The sequence below is a fragment of the Oryctolagus cuniculus genome, chromosome 11 (assembly GCF_051225735.1).
Source record: "Oryctolagus cuniculus isolate XC-2025 breed Fujian yellow rabbit chromosome 11, ASM5122573v1, whole genome shotgun sequence".
NCBI classification, from domain to species: Eukaryota; Metazoa; Chordata; class Mammalia; order Lagomorpha; family Leporidae; genus Oryctolagus; species Oryctolagus cuniculus.
Window position 1 is genome coordinate 19,737,016 of NC_142877.1, and position 13,193 is coordinate 19,750,208.

Genomic DNA, 13,193 nt, shown 5'->3' on the forward strand with positions numbered 1-13,193 from the left:
TTTGTCTTCTGCATATAAAGTTAATTTAAAATGAATCGTAATGAAGAATGGGATGGGAGAGGGAGTAGGAGGTGGGATGGGAGTGGGGGTGGGAGAGCAGGTGTGGGGGGAAGAGCCACTATATTCTTAAAGCTGTACTTCAGATGCAAGGCACTATATTAGATGTTAAAATGAATTTTTTAGCTTATCAAATGAGAATTATCTTTATATTAAAATACTTTTATTTATATTGTAAAAAATCTTACTAGTTTAATGCAATGAATTTATATTTGGAAGGTCTGACAATAAAAATTCATGAAAAATTAGATAGCTAAGCATTTAAATTAGGAAGAAAAATATTTTAAGAATCCATATCTTTAAATGTAATGAGATCCCCTAGTTATATTTGTTCAACACAGTGTAACAACTACTTTACTGTTAAGTCAGGATGAGAGAATATCTGAGTTGTATAATAGTAAAATTGGAAACGTACTCTAGAAACTGGAGGTTCTCAAAACATGGTCCTCAAACTCCTGTGGGTTGCTGAGACTCTTTCAGGGGGAAGTCTGCAAGTTTGCACTATTTTCATGAGAATACTAAGATGTTACTTTTTCTTTTTTTAACTTTTATTTAATGAATATAAATTTCCAAAGTACAGTTTATGGATTACAATGGCTTCCCCCCCATAACTTCCCTCCCACCCACAACCCTCCCCTTTCCCGCTCCCTCTCCCCTTCCATTCACATCAAGATTCATTTTCAATTCTCTTTATATACAGAAGATCAGTTTAGCATACATTAAGTAAAGATTTCAACAGTTTACACCCACATAGAAACACAATGTGAAAAATACTGTGTGAGTACTAGTTATAGCATTAAATCACAATGTACAGCACGTTAAGGACAGGGATCCTACATGAGGAGTAAGTGCACAGTGACTCCTGTTGTTGACTTAACAAATAGCCACTCCTGAGAACTGAACATAAAATATGGATATGACATGGTTAGAATTTTTCAACTTTGTTATTTTTTTCTGGTTAATTTTTTCTTGTGGACACCTAGGAATAACTTAATTTTATTAAATTCTTGCCAAGTTTATATTTGAAATGCAATTTACAAATTTAACATCAACAGTCTCCATCATATAGAACATGATTACTAATAAAACAGCAATAGAACCTATTCTATTCTACGAGGATAAAGTAAAAAAAATTGATATCATTTGTTTATATTCAACATTGTATTTTCTTTCTCACTCTAAAGAAACCTGAAAGTAATCTACATAAAAAAGCTGTACTTATAAAATCTGTATTCATTAAACAAAAGCTTTATTTTAAAAAATAATTGGAAAAAAAGAATTCTAGTTACTCTAAAATTGCTAAGCCAAAGAGATCAAATGGGAAGATCAAGAGCAGTAGAGAGAGATGTCAGAGGAGCCTCAGCTATTCCATCCTCCAGCCCAGCTACCAGATAGCCGATGAAGTCAAAAAGATGACTTCATCACAGCCAACACAGGTTGAACTGAAACCACATGAAAGAACAGAGGATGAACCAACTATCTAAAGTAATCCTCAGAACCCTGAGAAATAATCATAAATGATTGCTCTTCTATACCACGAAGTTTGAGGTAGTTTGTTATGCAACAGTAAGTGAACAGCATAGAAAGCTCTCCTGTAGAGAGAGAAAATGATGCTAACATGCTGGAACAGAAGAGCTGGAGATGCTACATTGGTCTAATTGTTCCTGTAAACTTCCACTAGCCCTCCCTGCAACAATTTCCTTATATTCTCTGAGCCAGTGAGTTCGTCCTAGTATCAAAGTTAGTTCAAGTGGAGTTTGCCTCACTTGCAACCAAATTACTACAGGAGATTTGAGATAAACCAGAAGATCTTGATATGCTTCAAGCACAGGTTCCGGGGGGTAACAGAGTGGGAGATGAAGGAGAATATGAGCTGAAATGTTGATATGAATAACATCTGAGCTCTGATCTTAGCAGTGAACACAAATCAGCCAGCAATAGGGTAGAGAGTATAGATTAGAAACAGTATTCTTAGCAGAGGGCGCAGCACATGCAGAGGCCCAGAGGTACAAAAGAGCATGAAACGTTTAAGAAGCTGATGGAAGGCTATAGTAGTTGGAATGAGCTGAAATCGCTTCTCGACCTTTTGGCTAAGATCAGTGTGGATTGAGTTCAAGACCTGAATCTGGAGCTAAAGGGAAGCAAGAAGTGTGGGTGCACTGGAGTGGATCCATGGGAGAGTGAGCATGTAAACCTGGCCTTGCTCAGACCTAATGCACACAGATAACCACAACACTCACCACGGCCCTGCAACTATTCTCCCCTGCTTCGCATTTTCCCTGAAAATAACTGGTTCTGGGAGACTCCTTGAGCTAAAAGAGGTTGCCCATACAAAGCATGGCTCCATTTAGAACTTTCTAAGCAGGAGGAAGATTATCTCCATTTGCACAGCAACAGTGACAAAGAATTCACTATCTCCCAATTCACTAGCCTAGAGATAGAGAATTCTCTCTCAATCCATTTAAAAGAAGGGTCTCTGTAACAGAATCTCCACCGTAGTTTCCCCTTTGACTGGTTCCTACCTTCCCAGGAGCTGTCCCTAACCCAGTGCTGAATCGAGACCCCCACCTCTGCCTTCCCCAACCAAAAGATCAAATTACAACTCCTCCGAAAGACATGGTTGGCTTGAAAACATCAGCAAGAAAGTTCCATTTCCCTGTGTCTCTGAGTGGAAAATCTCTTCTTGTCAGTTTGGAGCAATTAGCTGTGGGAGATGATGACGGAGCAGCGAGAGTTGCTGCGAGGGGGCAGAGTGGCAACGGAAGCCCCGACTCAGACAGACATGCTGCAGATGGCACAACGAGATAACGCCTTTCACGTTTCAGAAATCACATTGTCAACAATGTTTCCAGGCTCAGAAATTAGCTGAAGTCATCAGGAGTCCCTGGCAGCAAGCAGCAGGCGCCTTAGTGGGGGCCCCTCATGTGAAGTTATGCATTGGTGCAGAGAAAATGGCAAGATTAACAGGAAAGGTTGGTGGGGCCACTGTCTCCCGAGGCTGCAGGAAGGGCAAGCTTGGGGCACACCAAGACATTTACTCGGGGTCAACATTCAATATTCTACCTCCTGTCCCATCGAGAGGAAATTAAATCCAAGTTTCAGGATGTTATCTCCTCTTTATACTCCATGCCTTGTGGATTGTCCTCTTTTGAGGGTTGCAGAAAACAAAAATGATGGATTCAATCACCCATGTCATAAATAAGAATAATATTATTTTTAACAAAATCACCCTTGTTAAAAGTTAAAAAACAAAATACTCTCTTCATTAAAGACACAGCCCTAACTGGCTGGTGCAGTCTCTACCAGCTGTCTGACCTTTCTGTTCTAGTTGACCTGCTTCTGGACATGCTCCGACCCTTAGAAGAGCCAAGAAAAAGAAGTATAAAAAATAAAAAGGAAAAGGAATAGAGACCAGTATCCAGCTGCCAGCTGCCACAATTCTAGCCAATTAAATTATTTGGGAAGGTGGGACAGGGAATTAACTATTGTTGCATCTTAGTTGGTACCATAAGCAAGCAGGGATGCAGTAGAAATTTAGGATTTCACATGCATGCAAAGGGTAGATACTCTAGGAGAAAAGACATACTGGTCCCTTCTGCTGAAGCACCTTCTTGTGTTCGCTTTGGAGGGAAACAGGGCTATTTTCCTAATTTCAGTCTCCCACTTAGTGGGGCAAAGGAAAGGGGCAAATGATTCCTCTGGGATTCAAAAGGACAAAACCTAATTTTGAACATGGTTCTATGCAAGGTTTGCAAATGGCAACCGGCAGGAAGGAGGAAGTGAATGCACTCCAGTGGTTATAGTCATACAGATCACAGGGACTCGAAGCTTCCAGTCAAATCTGTCCATCTTAAGTGAGTTCAGGACCCAAGAGTTATCTGTGATTCTTACTTCCAGCTCAGGGTTATGGAAAGTTTTTTTAAAGATTAATTTTATTTATTTGAGAAGCAGAGTTACAGACGGAGAGAGGGAGAGGGAGAGGCAAAGAGAAGGGCAGAGAGAGAGAGAAAGAGAGAGAGGGGTCTTCCATTCACTGGTTCACTCCCCAAATGGCCGAAATGGCTAGAGCTGGGCCGATTGGAAGCCAGAAGACTCCTCTGGATCTCCCATGTGGGTGCAGGGGCCCAAGTACATGGGCCATCTTCCACTGCTTTCTCAAGCATATTAGCGGGGAGCCAGATCAGAAGAGCAGCAGCCAGGATACGAACCAGCACCTATATTGGATGCCAGCACCACAGGCAGAGGCTTAACTGACTGTGCCACAACACCGATCCCTCTGGAAAATTTGAGGACCCTTTTTTCATTGCAACATGCCCTGTAGCTGCTGGACAGAAATGAACAGAGTAATGGATCCCCAGGAGGTGGAATGAGAGGGAACGGTGATGTTGAGTTTCTTGTCTAGAGAAAATAGTATAAGCAGCCTAGAGTCTCTGTGAAGATCAAACAGCTGGGACCACCACCAGACCAGCTCCTGCCATTGATAAAATATGAAACTGGAAAAGTCCAAGAGAAGACAGCTCTACCTCTGAGGACCTGTGGGGTTAAGAATGTGGGAGAGAAAATCTCTTATCCTCAACCATTAGTGGACTACAAGAGGAGAATGTTGCTGGGTTATTCCCCAGACTTCTTTCTACACAGCTGCTTCTGGGGCTCAATTGCTGTCAAGTCCATCTCTACTAAGAAGTCAGACATGGAAAAGAGAACTCCTACCCTTGACTCTGTGCCCTCCGTAAGCCAGATCTTTCACATGTCTCATCTAAGGCTGTCCTCTCAAAGGACTCACAGCCAAAGGATAACTAAAACAGCAAGTGTCTGAATGGCAGAGCTGTCTGCGCTGCTCTTGTTCAAACCCTCTGCCAGCTGCTCCAACCTTCACCAAAGTTCACTGATCCACCTTAAGAGACTATTGTCAATCACCAAAGGTGATAGAGCTTTGTCACTGATTTTCAGTCTAGGATAACTTAGACAGGAAGTGGAGACCATCAGAGAGTTAAGCAGAAACTAACAAGCCAAAGAAATCAGGAAAGTTTAGATTTCCATGAATTCCTAAGGAAACTAAAGAGGGCCCTGGCCTTTCTCAAAACCAGTGGTCCTCAAAGTGTGGCCCCTCTTAGGACACAGTAGGGCCCTGGAGCATGAGAGCCCTTAGAATGTAGGCCGAGCCCCTGCACCTGTCCTTCCACACAGTCGCATCCTCCAGCCCTGCTGGGTCCTCCCAGTCTCATCTCAGCTGGGAGTATGAGGAGGAAACCACTAGGGGATGAAGAGTGCTGTGTCTTGAGGGTCTGCTACTGTCGGGTGCTTTCTTTGGGAGAGCGTGGGCTATCTCCAAGAAGTACTCCTTCATTCCTCAGCCTGGGATTTTCCCCAAGATTCCCCAGGAGCAACGGGCTCCGTTAGGCAAGGCTCCCACAGCCCCACCACCAAGTCTTCTGGGGGTCAGACATGCAGGCCCGGTTCTGGAGTTGTAAGCCGGGGTCTCGTCACACCTGAGGAGGCCCAGAGGTGCCAGCGCGGCAGCTGGCCCTGGATGGCAGTGCCTCTGTCGGCTGATGGATCGCTTTCCAATGAGGGTGCTGCGTAGGCTGCCAGCTGCGCTGGTACAGGTTCCCGATCAGCATGGCTGCACCGCTCTCCGCCGCTCCCACATGGGCCGGAACTGGGAAACGGAAACGTCACACCTCGGGCGAGCAGCAATTAATCTGTGCGACAGACAGGCTGAAGACAGGAAAGGCGTGCTGCCAGCGAGCCAAGGGGTCCTGTCTGCCTTGGCTAAAGGGCCAGCTGGACCCTCTGGATGTGCCACATGCCCAGTCTACCTTTCTCTGCCGTCCACTAGGGAGGCAAACACAGGGACTCCAGTATATCGCAGAGAATGCTGAACCGAGAGTCAGCAGATCCAGGTTCAAATCCTAGCTCTGCCACTTACAAGCTGCGCAATCTTGAGTTTTGTCTGAGCTTCGTTTCCTACACCAGGAAGCATAATGACAGCCGCTTAGAGTCATGGCGGAGAGCAAATAAAAATTCCTGAGTCAAGCGCCCGGCAGGACTTGCACTGAGCAGGTACAGGGCACCCCTCACAGGCTAAAGATGGCCCAAGAGGAAAGGGGAAGGGATGGGGAAATAAATCTCTTCCCAGGGATTATCCAATCTGGGAAGAGCATTCTGGCAATGGAGAAGGAGGAGACAGCCCACACAGGGACCTGCCCCAGCTGGCCTCCTGTCCCCAGCTGGCCTCCTGTTCCCAGCCTTTCCAGTCCACAAACCCCAGGACCCCAAGAGATTACCTTTAGAAGAAATACCTGCTCCCCGGCAGCTTGGGTGGTCACTGATGTCAAAAATAAGAGTGTTAACTGTTCAATCAACAACAGGAGTCACTGTGCACTTACTCCCCTTGTAGGAGCTCTGTCCTTAATGAGCTGTACCATGAGAAATAACTATAAAGCTTGCTCTCAATCTGTACTTTATACCTGGTGTGGGGGGTGTGCAAATTGTTGAAATTTTTACTTAGCATAGAGTTGGTCTGGTGTACATAAAGTTAATTAAAAACGAACCTTAATGAAAAAAGATGTATCTGCTCATGTCCCTGTTCTAGTTCCTGAAAGCCAAAAGACCAGAGTGAAGTGCCTGACATGGTATTCAGTATCAGCTCCCACTCTGCTGAGCCTTACCCCTCACCATGAATTTTGCTCTTCTAGATGCCCAGATTACCTTTCCAGCCCCAGAATATTCTGGAACATTGCAAGACAGAGCCTTTGCACATGCTGTCCCTCCACCCAGAAAGCCCAGCCTGTGCTTTGTCCACCTAAAGCACTGCCCCAAAAACAGCCCTGTTTGGGAAGATGCCCCCTGATGCCCCATTCCAGGCGTGGCTAATTATAGCAGGTTTTCTTACACCTGGCACAATGGTCTGCCAAGGCCACCAGCCCATAAGGATCTGTTTGATTTCTTTTTTTTTTATTTTTGACAGGCAGAGTGGACAGTGAGAGAGAGAGAGAGAAAGGTCTTCCTTTGCCGTTGCTTCACCCTCCAATGGCCGCTGCGGCTGGCGCACCAGGCTGATCCGAAGGCAGGAGCCAGGTGCTTCTCCTGGTCTCCCATGGGGTGCAGGGCCCAAGCACTTGGGCCATCCTCCACTGCACTCCCGGGCCACAGCAGAGAGCTGGCCTGGAAGAGGGGCAACCAGGACAGAATCTGGCGCCTTGACTGGGACTAGAACCCGGTGTGCTGGCGCCGGTAGGCGGGGGATTAGCCTAGTAAGCCGCGGTGCCAGCTCTGTTTGATTTCTAGTCCCCACTCCCCATCACTGCACTGTGAGTCCCTCCAGCCCAGGGACCCTACCTGATTCTCCATACCCCTGGCTCCAGAACAGTTCCTGGCACATAGAGGATGCTCTACAAATGTTTAGGTAACTTAGATGCAGTTTTCACTGACACCCCATACTAATACCCATGTGGATTGATGGTGCCACACATAGTTTCACCACGACAGAAAAACCAAGGTCCAGACCACAGCTGGTCATCTCTCACCCTGAGCCAGCTCTTCCCAAGGCTCAAGAATGCTCAAGGTTGGAGGATGGTCTGCTGACCCCTTGTTCTCCACTGGGTGAGAAAAAAATCAACTTTGGCTCAATTTATATATCTGTGGCCAAACGTACAGACTGCTCAGAAAGAGCACCTTTCCCCTCAGAGGTTTCGTCCTAGGAGGGCTCCGAGTTTCATTCATCTCGTCAGAGCCTTAGGCCAGCAGCTACTCTGCCTCCATGACCAACAGCTCTCTGGATCTATGTGGCCCCAGGAGTCACAGGGAAATCTGGCTGATCAAAGGTACTCAGCAGGGGCTGGCGCCATGGCACAGTGGGTCAGCTGCTGCTTGTGACATCAGTATCCCATATCAGAGTGCTGATTCCAGTCTTGGCTGCTCCACCTCCAATCCAACTTCCTGCTAATGTACCTGGGAAGGCAGCAGAAGACCCAAGTGCTTGGGCTCCTGCCACCCACGTGTGAGTCCTGGATGGAGTTCCTAGCTCCTGGCTTCAGTTTGGCTATTGTGGCCATTTGGGGACTGAACCAGCAGATGGAATCTCTCTCACACATGCTCGTTCTCTCCTTCTCTCATTACTGTGACTTTCAAATAAATAAATCTTAAAAAAAATACTTCACTGCAAAATAATAAAACCCACTAATCTGCTCTTAATGGGTGAAGCAGTTATTAATCTATCAGGATCTTCTAAAAGCCAGGCCATATTCTCAATCTTCTCCTCAGGATATCTGAAGATTCTTTTACACCATCTGCAGAATCCCAGATCATCTATCTGCTGCATGGTAGAGATTACTGGTTTACTACCCAACATCCATTCTTCCTGACTTTGTCACGGAGGCCATGTCCCAAGATACTCACGTTTCCCTGCCTTCCTTGCAAACAGCAGTGTCCACATGACATAGTTCTGATCAACAAGATCAAGGTGAAGATGACTGGGTGTGCTTTCCAGGAAAACCGTATAAAAGCGGCCAACCTGGATGACACAGGTGCTTTGCACTTTGCCCTTCCTGCCTAGAATACGGATGCGATGTCGCAGGAGGAGCAACCACTTTACAACCAAAGCCATCACAGACACCTTGGCCCCGATAGTCATGAGTCTCTGAAGTCTGCCCCAGAGACCTCCTGCCTCCATATTTCTCATTGCATGAAAAAAAGGAAAACTCCCTAATTGCTTAAGGCACTCTTCTATTTTTTGTTTTATCCAGACACAAATGCAATTCCCACAGTTATGTCATTATTCGACTCTGAGAGCTTAGTGACTCTATCAAAAAAGGAAATGAGATTATCCTCATTCTTAGGGAGTGTGTATTTGTTCTAGGGATCTCCAGAATGGTTACAAATCTTTTCCTTAATAAATTACATTAGATTTCTGTCCAGGATTGATCTACATTCTTCTCCTTTAGGAAAAATGGCATTTGAGGGGCCAATTTCCAGGTTGCAGTCACCTCTCTCCTTCTTTAGGATTTTTAAAGATTAGCATCATTAATTCAAGGATCTGCAATTACCAAGAGATCATTTATCTTGCTAAATTTATTTACTTTAACTAGTTTCAAGGTATCTATAACCTTCTACCCTTCAGAGTGATCTCAATGTTAACTTTACTCTTTTTTTTTTTTTTGATAGGCAGAGTGGACAGTGAGAGAGAGAGACAGAGAGAAAGGTCTTCCTTTTTGCCATTGGTTCACCCTCCAATGGCCGCCATGGCCGGCACGCTGCGGCCAGTGCACCACGCTGATCCAAAGGCAGGAGCCAGGTGCTTCTCCTGGTCTCCCATGGGGTGCAGGGCCCAAGTACTTGGGCCATCCTCCACTGCACTCCCAGGCCACAGCAGAGAGCTGGCCTGGAAGAGGGGCAACCGGGACAGAATCCAGCGCCCCGACCGGGACTAGAACCCGGTGTGCCGGCACCGCTAGGTGGAGGATTAGCCTATTGAGCCATGGCGCCGGCCAACTTTACTCTTTTTTATCTGAAAATTCATCAACCTCCACCAATATGATAACCAAATTCCTAAAGTTCCTGATTTCTCCCATACATTCCACATCAGCTGATCTGCTCTGAGCAACAGCATTTTACCAATACCACATCTGGCCATCAACCACAGCATATCTGCTTGGCTTCACATCCCAAAACAATGAGCTGAGATGTAAAGAGACATCTCTCCTTTGAATACTTCCTCACCTGAAACAGAGCTCTATGTTCTTGGACCCAGAGCAGCTGTAAACCCAGAACATTCAGAGTTTCTGGGGACCTCCGTTAGGAATACTGGTCACAAGCCAGCATCTGGACCTGAGGAATCAAGGCCACCAAACAGCCACCTGAAGACAGAACCAAGAGTCTGAAATCCAACCATCCACAGTCATAACATTTACTATCTTGCTAACCTTGGTGGCCTTGGGAAAACTTATTTAGCAGCTCCAAATTTCAATATTTTCACATCATGTCCATAGTAATAGCAGAGTTATCGTGTCTGAAGTCATTTACACATGTCGCTCCCCCATTCGTGGAGGAACGACACTGGACCCTGCGCTGTTCTTTCTGCCCAGCTCTTCCCGGGTTAGCTGCCGGTCCCTCACTCGTGGGAGGAACGACGCTGTCCCGGGTTAGCTGCCGGCCCCTCCACCACCGTGGAGGGGCGGCACCCCCTGCCACTTTCCCCGCTTCCGCGGAGGAGCAGCACACCACCGGTCGGCTCTCTCGGGGGCTGCTCAGATGTTCCTCAGGTGTTCCTGGTGCATGTTGTCTCTCTCCTCCTTTATAGTCCTCTTCCACCAATCCTAACTCTGCTGCCCACACCCTGAGCACACTGCTCTCCTCCAATCAGGAGCAGGATCAGCTCCTGCAGCTCATCAGTCAAATTGGCGAAGGAGCTGCGTAGAAGTTGTTTGGTCTCTCTCTCTCAGCGCCATATTGTGGGAGAGCAGATGCATAGAATAAGTCTTAATTCCAGTAACTTAGTCTAGTCTCAGTCGCTCCCCACAAACACATGGTAATTTCTCAAATGTTTGATGCCATAAGCATCATCACCATCATCCTTGAAAATGATTACTAATATTCCACTCCCATCCTCACTGCAGATCTTAAACAAAGAAATCTACACCAGAGGCAGTAGGGTATGGCCCATTATTTCTTTTACTGGAACCAATGACAATATATGTTTATTCTCTCTATGGTTCAACTTTGCTGTTCTTTTTATAAAACAGTGCTTTCCTACTAAAAGTCTAGAAGATTACAAATTATTGAAATGGCAAATAGTCATATGTAGGGAAAAATCCATCAAGATGTGTAGTGTGATTTTTGCAGTTGATATAGGCTCTTCCAGGTAGAACCAAGTTCTTATCTAGCTTTGGGATCCTTGCCTTCATTTCGATCTTGCTGTGGCACCAAGTGGCCTCTGTAAAAATACTGCTTGATCGTTGTAGTGAGGACAGTGAAGGAGAAATGACCTGCAGCCCACTCTGATGACTCTGAGTACCAGGACAGTAATCCATGAGTCCACTGTTCATGGGGAACACTCTGAGACAGGGGCTTGAACCCTTGGGATGAGAGCCTCTAGGATCCCCAAATAATCCGTTATTCTTGATCACCCATGTCCCAGATTAGAATGGGACTGATCTTGAGTTAAAATGGGACTTCAGCTTATTGGGTACTGTAAGCACAAGAGGGTGATCACACCTAGCTGGGTGAGATGGTAGTCAAAGGGACGACTTCTTAAATAGTTCTCAATTTAAGCTTTGGCTTTACATGCATACCCATAGGAGAAGGCCACCTGGGAGCAGGAATAGCAGGCAAGCTTTATGGCTCCAAAAATACATGTCACCACTTTTTACAAGGAAAAAGAATTATGAGACCCAAGGTCCCAAGGATTGTCTTGGATGAGACTACTGTAAGACTTGCAATTGTTCCTCAAGCTCTTTCTGTGTGTATACACTTGCCTACTCACTCACCCCCACCATTCCTATATACGCTACAGTCTATGCCTCCCAAAACTGTTATTGTCTGGGGAACTAAGAAGTCATTCATTGTACTTTCCACTTTCAGACAAATCTGTTTCATTTGGATAGGTTATCTACAGTTGCAGATGGCAGAATTCCAATGTGATCTAATACAGAGAAAAAGGGAATTTACAGCAAAAATTCTGAGGCATCCTATGGAAACCAAGGACCTGGCCTTTACTTGACTTGATCTCTCTCTTCCTCTGACCCACCAGGAACACTCCCACCCCAGGGTCTTTGCACATGCAACTTCCTTTGCTTAGAAAGCCTTTTCCCATTGCATATTTCCTCCATTCATCCGAGTCTCTGATCACATAGTACCTCCTCAGGGAATCTTTCCCTGATCATGACACCAAAATGGTACTTATCACCACCTGGTATTGTGGGCACATCACTCCAGTCTCTGCCTCTATTTCCACACTGCCTTCTCTTCTGTCTCAAATCTCCCTCTGCCTCTGTCTAAGAGACACTTGTGACTTGTGTTTTGACAAGGATCCATCCAAATAACTCAAAGATTGCAAGATCCTCAACTTAATCAAATTCGCCTTTCTTCAAATGGTAACACTCACAGTTTAAGGGAGTTAGAACATGGGCTATCTTCTGGAGTTATTGTGGGCCTATCATAGTCCTGTTATATGCTTACTATCTCCCCTGCTTGTAACACAGTAATTCTAACTATACTACTGCAAGATGGTCCTACACACAGGTCCCTTCTTTCCTCAACCCTGGGCACCCTTGTTTCCAGAAAATTTACAGCTTTCAACTCTGCACCCTGTTCTTCTCACCAGAAAAGCACCTGTGAGCACCTGCATAGAAGGTACCAGGACATCTTTTGCTTCTTGAGTTCTGGTGCCGCCACTTGCATGTGGACACGTCCCTGAACTTCAGAGGGAATAACAGTGTGTGCCATGGATTCCCTCCTTAATTCTCCCAACAGTACAGTAAGTTAAGTACCATTTTTCAATCATTCATTATTTGTATTTTCTCTCAGTCGTTACCTATTTCAGGCACACTGCAACACTGTGGATATAGCAATAAACAGGACAGACTGTTTGCTGTCAAGGAAATTACCTTATTCTAGCAAAGATAGATATCAAGGCAACAAAAGTAACTTCATGTGATAACTACTATGAAGCCAATAATTTAGTGTAACAATATTAAGATGTGAAGTGGGAAAGGGCTCCTTTAGGAAGGGCTGCTAGGATGTCCTCTGCAAGGAAGTGACATCCGACCTGAGTCCTGAATGATTGGAAGAAGGTGTCTAGCAAAGATCTAGGAGAAGAACTTTCCAAGTGAAAACAAATTGACATACTCAAGGAAAAGAAGAGGCCGGTTGCAGACCAGGAAACAGAGATGCCGAGATGTTCCACATCTTCCTGAGATCGCTTTGCTGGTGACTGGTGAAGCTGGGACCTGAATGCAGTAGCTCTAACGGAGAGCCTGCACCCTTCACTGCCAGGGACCCACGGGACAGGGCTTCGGATTAACAGCAACACTAGTGTCCTTTCTCAAGTGAACTGTGGGCTTCCAGGCCATCTGCTGGAGAACAAGGCCGAGGAAGGGATTCCACCACTTGCCCCACGTCCCAAGGGAGGATGTCAA

The 13,193-nt window shown here is 45.7% G+C and overlaps 1 long non-coding RNA gene across 5 annotated transcripts in view; it reads right to left on the reverse strand.

Moving 5' to 3' along the window:
* Positions 1–13,193, reverse strand: part of LOC149123363 (uncharacterized) — a 409,563-nt gene that overhangs the window by 323,778 nt on the left and 72,592 nt on the right. The window lies entirely within an intron of this gene.